Here is an 8,652-nt window from a genome sequence, read left to right as displayed (position 1 = left end):
CCTGATATGTCTTGTTTGTGAGGACACTCCATGATGAACATTAAAGTTATCGTAATTGTTGTATGAAATTGTTCTATATAAAGTCATTATGTACAGCTTGAAATGGGCTACGGTTGCAACAGAAGGAATTTGGACAATAACTAATATATGTAATAACTATAAATTCTTTTTTCGTTTTTTAAGGAAAGTTTCTACATATGCATCTATGATGTGCCAGGCGGTCTTGAAATATGTGATTCACAATCAGGTCCTGATATATGGGACCCCCGGCCTGGTTATAATCTGAGGGCATTAGGGCTTTTTCAGCCATCTGCCCGACCAAGGTGGTGGGGTTGAGGTGGTAGGAGTACGGGGATTGCCATTTTTGTCAGGCCTTCTGTGATGTAATTGTTCCACTACATATTTAAATGATGAGTCGTTTATTCAGTCTTTAGAGAGGAGGAAGGTGTGGCGTAGTGCGTGTATGTGGGGGGTCTTGGATTTGACATTAGATATCCAACATCCTCAGATCGTTGCAGGACAGGGTTCTTATGTTTGTTTTTCGATATTGCGATACTCGCGCCGGCTCTGGCACGCATGCGTGGACTTTCAGTTTTCGGCCAGAATCTGGCTCGGCGCATGCACGGGAGTGCAAACGGCTCATCGCACTATTAATTTTCCTCTCTACCCGCCCCACACCTTGCGAACACCCTCCCATCATCTCACCTGCTTTGTAGATTAAGACACCGTTTTGGCGCTAAAGCAGGCTATATAATCAGTTTTGATTACAAGGGCTTAGTGAACGGTGCTGTGGTTGTTGTTGGGAGACACAGGTAAGTCTGAGGTTCTTTCAATGGAGAGTTTGCTATGCTTATTATGTGAGCCGGTTTCAACTCACTAGATATGCAATTGTATATTTCTTAGAGTCTTTGGATGACCATGTGGAGGGAATATGAGACAAGAGTTTTTTGCTAGACAGCAATGCCAGTAGGGTGGAGGGTTTCAATTGCCACTAGTCAGACGGTAAGCAGTTAAATTGTTACAGCCATTCTCTAGTGAAATCCGTGCTTTCACTAGAACTCTCATACACACTTATATAATGACAGTATTAATTTGTCATACCACTTTGTATTATTTGTAGAGTATATACCTTACACTGTCCTTATTCGTGATTGAATAACTCCATGTTAAACAGCACTACTAAGCCATGTGTTCATATTTTTGAAGTATATATACATCTCATTATTGTCTTTGATTAGGAACTTTATCTTTATATAGAACATTGACTATACAGTGGGGACGGAAAGTATTCAGACCCCCTTAAATTTTTCACTCTTTGTTATATTGGAGCCGTTTGCTAAAATCATTTAAGTTAATTTTTTTCCTCATTAACCACTTGACCACTGGGCACTTAAACCCCCTTAATAACCAGACCAATTTTCAGCTTTCGGAGTTCTCACATTTTGAATGACAATTACTCAGTCATGCAACACTGTACCTATATGAAATTTTTGTCCTTTTTTTCACACAAATAGAGCTTTCTTTTGGTGGTATTTAATCACCGCTGGGATTTTAACTTTTTGCGCTAAGAAAAGAGACTGAAAATTCGGTAAAAAAATGAATTTTTCTTTGTTTCGGTTATAAAATTTAGCAAATTAGTAATTTTTCTTCATAAATTTTGGCCAAAATTTATACTGCTACATATCTTTGGTAAAAATAAGTACAAATCGGTGGATATTATTTGGTCTTTGTGAAAGTTATAGAGTCCAAAAGCTATGGTGCCAATATCTGAAAATTGATCACACCTGAATTACTGACGGCCTATCTAATTTCTTGAGACCCTAACATGCCAGAAAAGTACAAATACCCCCCAAATGACCCCTTTTTGGAAAGAAGACATTCCAAGGTATTTAGAAAGAAGCACGGTGAGTTTTTTGAAGTTGTCATTTTTTCCCACAATTCTTTGCAAAAATCAAGATTTTTTTTTTCTTTTTTTCACAAAATTGTCATATTAGCAGGTTATTTCTCACACATTGCATATGCATACCACAAATTACACCCCAAAACACATTCTGCTATTACTCCCGAGCATGGCGATACCACATGTGAGACTTTTACACACCGTGGCCACATACAGAGGCCCAACATGCAGGGAGCACCTTCAGGCGTTCTGGAGCACCCAGGCCAATTCTGACATTTCTCTCCTACATGTAAAAATCATCATTTATTTTCTAGAAAATTACATAGAACCCCATAACATTATATGTTTTTTTTAGCAAAGACCCTAGAGAATATAATGGCGGTTATTGCAACTTTTTATCTCGCACGGTATTTGCGCAGCAATTTTTTGAACGCTTTTTTTGGACAAAAAATGTTTTGTGCTTTAAAAAAAAACAAAAAACAAAACAGTAAAGTTAGCCCAATGTTTTTGCATAAAGTGAAAGAAGAAGTTGCGCCGAGTAAATAGATACCTAACATGTCACCCTTCATACTTGCACACGCTCGTGGAATGGCGCCAAACTTCGCTACTTAAAAATCCCCATAGGCGACATTTTAAATTTTTTTACTGGTTACATGTTTTGAGTTACAGAGAAGGTCTAGGGCCAAAATGGTTGCTCTTGCTCTACCGATCGTATGCGTTCGCTTCTGCATGCGAGCACACGGGGACAAGGGCGCTTTAAAAAATTTTTTTTTTATTGTTTATTTTACTTTATTTTAGTTTGATGCTTTTTTCCAAAAAATTTATTTTTTTTATCACTTTTAATATTATTGTAATAGGAATATGGCATGACAGGTCCTCTACAGTGAGATATGGGGTCTATAAGACCCCACATCTCACCTTTAGGCTGGGAAGCCCGAAATAAAAAAAACAAAAAAACGATCCTGGCTTTGAGCGTAGCGGTGAGTCGGTAGAAGCACCGGAGGGTGGCGGGAGGGGGGGCGTCCCGTCTCGCCTCCCGTAAGAACGCTCAAGCAGTGGAACAGCCGCTATGATCATTCTTATTGTGTAGGGAATCGCCGACTGAAAAAGCTGATATCTGAATGATGCCTGTAGCTGCAAGCATCATTCAGATATCCCCACACAAAGTCAAGGACGTCATATGACGGCGGGCGGGAAGTGGTTAAAACGCATTTTTTATACAATATTTCTAACACATAGCATGTACATACCAAAAATGACACCCCAAAATAGATTCTCCTACTCCTGAGTACGGTGATACCACATGTGTGAGACTTCCACAGCCTGGCCACATACAGAGGCCGAGCATAGCAGAGTATGGCTGGGTATGACAGAGTATTGCACAGGGTGTTGCAGAGTATTGCACAGGGTATTGCAGAGTATTGCAGGGTATTTCTGAGCATGGAGGGATGGCTGAGCATGGATGGATGGATGGATGTGGCTCTGTGTCACAGAGCAGCGCTGTGGGCACTACACATCCAGCCCACAGCGCTGCTGCCATCCGATCCCATGACATGAGGCCAGTTTGTTTACATGTGATCGCTCCGTCATTTGACGGAGCGATCGCATGTTAAACGGCCACGATCAGCGGCCGTTTACCGAGATCCGTGATGCACCGGGTCCTCTGTACCCGGCGGTCACGGATGTTCTCGGGTGCGCGCGAGAGCGGAATTCTGTGAGGACGTCACTGTACGCCCTCCCAGAGTTAAGCAACCGCCCTGTAGCCAAGGGTACAACTAATGCGCAAAAAACAGAATTGCACAGGGAGCCGCCAACATAAAGAGGTCTACTCACATAACTCGAGAAAAAATATATAATATAAATATGTGGCGCTACCTCACCTACAATATAACTGATGAACAAAAAAATCAATAATGCATAAATATAAAAAGAATACTCAATATAACGTTCAATAATCAGGTAAACACTAATGGCGTAAATACCGTGCAGAAAAATAGTAATGTGAACTCATTAATAAAAGTGCAATGTGCATATGAATCCAAACAATAATATAACGATAAATATAAAAAATAAGTGGACTACTAATATGATTACCATAAAAATAAATATTTAAATATGCATATCTGAAAAAAAAAAAAAAAAAACTCCATACAGTGCGACTCCTGATAGCAGCCCGAAAATTCATATACAAATAATATAAAAGTGCAAGTGCAATGTAGGGTTTGAATCTACATGTGAAAAAATATGGGTGAGCTAATATCCCATATACTAGTATTATTAACATAAAAATAAAAAATCAAATATAAATATGCATATCAGAAAAAAACTCACTATAGTGCGACTCCTGATAGCAACCCGAAAATTCTATAAACAGGTGGTAAAAAAGTGCAAGTGCAATAGTGAATCTAAATGTGAAAAAATATGCAAAAATATATATAGTAAGGGGTGAGCTAGTATCATATATACTAGGAAATAAATGTCCAAACAGACGCAAAGTGCAGTTCAAAAGCGCATGACGTGCGACTCCCAATAGCAGCAAGGAAAAGATCTTCTACAGATGATGAAAAAGTGCAAGTGCAGTGGGCAACCACAATGTGACAGCCAGTATCTAATAGTCAATATAAAGATCCAATCTTGTTCCGGTATTTACGCCATTAGTGTTTACCTGATTATTGTACTTTATAACCGCCGTGTGGGCCGGTTGTTAAGTGGCAATGTACACACAGCACCCCATATTGACAGAAAAACACAGAATTGTTGACATTTTTGCAGATTTATTAAAAAAGAAAAACTGAAATATCACATTGTCCTAAGTATTCAGACCCTTTGCTGTGACACTCATATATTTAACTCAGGTGCTGTCCATTTCTTCTGATCATCCTTGAGATGGTTCTACACCTTCATTTGAATCCAACTGTGTTTGATTATACTGATTGGACTTGATTAAGAAAGCCACACACCTGTCTATATAAGACCTTACAGCTCACAGTGCATGTCAGAGCAAATGAGAATCATGAGGTCAAATGTGGCAAGGCACAGATCTGGCCAAGGTTACAAAAAATTTCTGCTGCACTTAAGGTTCCTAAGAGCACAGTGGCCTCCATAATCCTTAAATGGAAGACGTTTGGAGTGACCAGAACCCTTCCTAGAGCTGGTCGTCCGGCCAAACTGAGCTATCTGGGGAGCCTTGGTGAGCGAGCTAAAGAAGAACCCAAAGATCACTGAGCTCCAGAGATGCAGTCGGGAGATGGGAGAAAGTTGACCATCACTGCAGCCCTCCACCAGTCGGGGCTTTACGGCAGAGTCGCCCGACGGAAGCCTCTCCTCAGTGCAAGACACATGAAAGCCCGCATGTAGTTTGCAAAAAAACACCCGAAGGACTCCAAGATGCTGAGAAATAAGATTCTCTGGTCTGATGAGACCAAGATAGAACTTCTTGGCCTTAATTCTAAGCATTATGTGTGGAGAAAACCAGGCACTGCTCATCACCTGTCCAATACAGTCCCAACAGTGAAGCATGGTGGTGGCAGCATCATGCTATGGGGGTGTTTTTCAGCTGCAGGGACAGGACGACTGGTTGCAATCGAGGGAAAGATGAATGCGGCCAAGTACAGGGATATCCTGGACGAAAACCTTCTCCAGAGTGCTCAGGACCTCAGACTGGGCCGAAGGTTTACCTTCCAACAAGACAATGACCCTAAGCACACAGCTAAAATAACGAAGGAGTGGCTTCACAACAACTCCGTGATTGTTCTTGAATGGCCCAGCCAGAGCCCTGACTTAAACCCAATTGAACATCTCTGGAGAGACCTAAAAATGGCTGTCCACCAACGTTTACCATCCAACCTGACAGAACTGGAGAGGATCTGCAAGGAGGAATGGCAGAGGATCCCCAAATCCAGGTGTGAAAAACTTGTTGCATCTTTCCCAAAAAGACTCATGGCTGTATTAGATCAAAAGGGTGCTTCTACTAAATACTGAGCAAAGGGTCTGAATACTTAGGACCATGTGATATTTCAGTTTTTATTTTTTTAATAAATCTGCAAAAATGTCAACAATTCTGTGTTTTTCTGTCAATATTCAATATGGGGTGCTGTGTGTACATTAATGAGGAAAAAAATGAACTTAAAGAATTTTAGCAAATGGCTGCAATATAACAAAGAGTGAAAAATTTAAGGGGGTCTGAATACTTTCCGTCCCCACTGTATATTTTGGTATGAATTGTATAGGGACTTTGGTGATGGAGTAACTGTAGGGTCCTCTGTCTCTGGTTTGTGGCCGAAGCTAACCCTTCTCCTTCCTTTTCCAATTAAGACTTCATCCTTAGGAAGTACTACATTATTATGGTCAGCTTATAACCCTATTCTTACCTCTCAATCTGACGCTTATTGACATTTTGTGACAGGATTATTTATATTGATTCATCTATTGTTTTAAGACACTGGTTGTTGGATTGCTCTCCCACGACACTTGGCAAGTCATTCTCTGCGGGCTCCTCATAGATGTGAGTCCCTATTTATGCTGCTTTCCATTCAATTGGATATGTTGAAACAAATTCTGTTGCACACCCATACAATCTAAATGTAAACAATGTTTATATGTCGCTTTCTGTTTTTGACTAGGATCTCTGTTTTAAGTCAAGAACATAAGGTCCTGAAGCAGCAAAGATGTGAAGCGCGTCGACCGACATTTGCAATAACAGAGATCTTTAATTTACTAATGCCTGAGTATATTGATTAAATGATTTTAAATCTGTAAAAACATTTAAAACTTTTTGTAATAAAGACATTTAGCATTATTTGGTTTATACGTCCTTTACTGGTACCGTTAAAGTCCACCATTTCAGTTCTATCTTTTAAATATTCCATGGGATGAGGTACCCCCATAGCCTATTCAACCTCTTCCTGTCCATATACAGTTCTACTCAAAAGTTTGCATACCCTTTGAGAATTGGTAATGAATGTAGCATAGACAAAGAAAACATGCGTGAGCAGGTAAAAAAAAACACTTTTCTTTTATTTCTTATGGGATTCGTATTAATCTGTAGGCCATAACAGAATGGCACAATCATAAAACAAAACATGGCAAAAAGTAAACAAATGAAATGCCCCCTGTTGAAAAGTCTGCATACCCTTAGTTCTTAATACTGTGTATTGCCGCCTTTAGCATCAATGACACCATGCAGTCTTTTGTAATATTTTTCTATGAGGCCCTGAATTCTTGCAGGTGGTATAGCTGGCCATTCATCTTGGAAAACTGCCTCCAGCTCATGTGAAGGCTTTGGTCATCTTGCATGAACCACACATTTGAGATCTCCCTAGAATGGTTTGAGGATATTAAGGCCAGGAGATTGATGGCTACTCCAGAACCTTCACCTTCTGCTGTAACTACTTGGATGGTCAACTTGGCCTTGTGGTTAGGGTCATTGTCGTGCTGGAAATACAAGAGAGTCCCATGTACAGTTTTTGTGCAGAACAATGCAAATTGTCTGCCAGTATTTCCTGATAACATGCATTCATCTTGCCATCACTTTTCACAAGATTCCTGTGCCTACAGCTCACACACCCCCAAAACATCAATGAGCCACCACCATGCTTCACAGTGTGGATGGTATGCTTGTTGCTATGGGCTTTGTTGACTCCTCTCCAAACATTGCGCTTATGGTCATGACCATAAAGCTCTAGTCTGGTCTCCTCACTCCAGATTACAGTGTACAGGAAGCTGTGAAGTGTTTTATGGTGTTGTAGGGCATTTTGTAATGGCTTTTTTGTGGCATTGGCTCAGTAGAGGCTTCTTTCGGGCAACCCGACCATGCAGCTTAATGTTATTCAAGTATCATTGTATTGTGCTCCTTGCAACATGCACATCGTCTTTTTCCAGAGGAGCCTGTATTTCTCCTGAGGTTACCTGTGGGTTTTTTTTGTATCCTTAACAATTTCTCTGGCAGTTGTGGCTGCAATCTTGGTCTACCTGATCTTGCCTTCAGATTAAGAGATCCCCAAATTATCCACTTCTTAAGTGATTTAACACTACTGACTTGCATATTCAATGCTTTGGATATCCTTTTATATCCTTTTACAAATTTATAAAGTTCCATTACCTTATTATGTAGGTCTTTTGACAGTTCTTTTCTGCTCCCCATTGCTCAGTATCTAGCCTGCTCAGTGCATACACCTGAGAGCTAACAAATTCATTGCTTATTTATACAGACACTAAATGTAATTAAAAAAGCCACAGATGTGGGAAATTAATCTGTATTTGCCATTTTAAACCTGTGTGTGTCACCTTGTATGTCTGTACCAAGGCCAAATATGCCAGGGTATGTAAACTTTTGATCAGGGACATTTGGGCGATTTCTGTTATGCTATAAAAGGCAGCCAAACAACTATAAGATAAAAATGCATTCATATGATCACGCTCCTTAATTAAAAGACAGTTTTTTGGCAAGATCAGTCATATTTTCAATATCAATGCCAAAATTCCCCAATTTCTGCCAGGGTATGCAAACTTTTGAGCACAACTGTACACAGAATCTTATGGCTAAAAGCCTGGCCAGCTGAAGATGCCTGTAAAAGACACCTCACTCATATGCCCTTGAAGGAGGTACGTACTTTGGTGATGCACTTGACAAGTTCATAAAGGATGTCACAGGAGGAAAGGTCCTTCTCCCACAGCAGAGGGCCCCAACCTCCCTCCCCCCCTTTAGGGGCTACTACCGCCTCAAAATGCAGAGCACCACACTATTCTCCTCA

The 8,652-nt window shown here is 40.4% G+C and overlaps 1 long non-coding RNA gene across 3 annotated transcripts; it reads left to right on the top strand.

Annotated features, from left to right (window-relative positions):
• Positions 1-580: 580 nt before the first annotated feature.
• LOC141132180 (uncharacterized) lies at positions 581-6,629 on the top strand. 3 transcript variants are annotated; one of them, XR_012242862.1, is made up of 4 exons: positions 581-812; positions 904-1,002; positions 6,339-6,404; positions 6,523-6,625. It is a non-coding gene; the product is annotated as an uncharacterized lncRNA (long non-coding RNA). The 3 variants fall into 3 exon arrangements; XR_012242860.1 differs by lacking the exon at positions 6,339-6,404 and having other exon boundaries at positions 6,523-6,629; XR_012242861.1 differs by lacking the exon at positions 904-1,002.
• The last annotated feature ends 2,023 nt before the right edge of the window (positions 6,630-8,652 follow it).

Source organism: Aquarana catesbeiana, linkage group LG03 (genome assembly GCF_042186555.1).
Source record: "Aquarana catesbeiana isolate 2022-GZ linkage group LG03, ASM4218655v1, whole genome shotgun sequence".
In the NCBI taxonomy this organism is placed as follows: Eukaryota; Metazoa; Chordata; class Amphibia; order Anura; family Ranidae; genus Aquarana; species Aquarana catesbeiana.
This window is presented reverse-complemented; position numbering and strand designations above follow the sequence as displayed.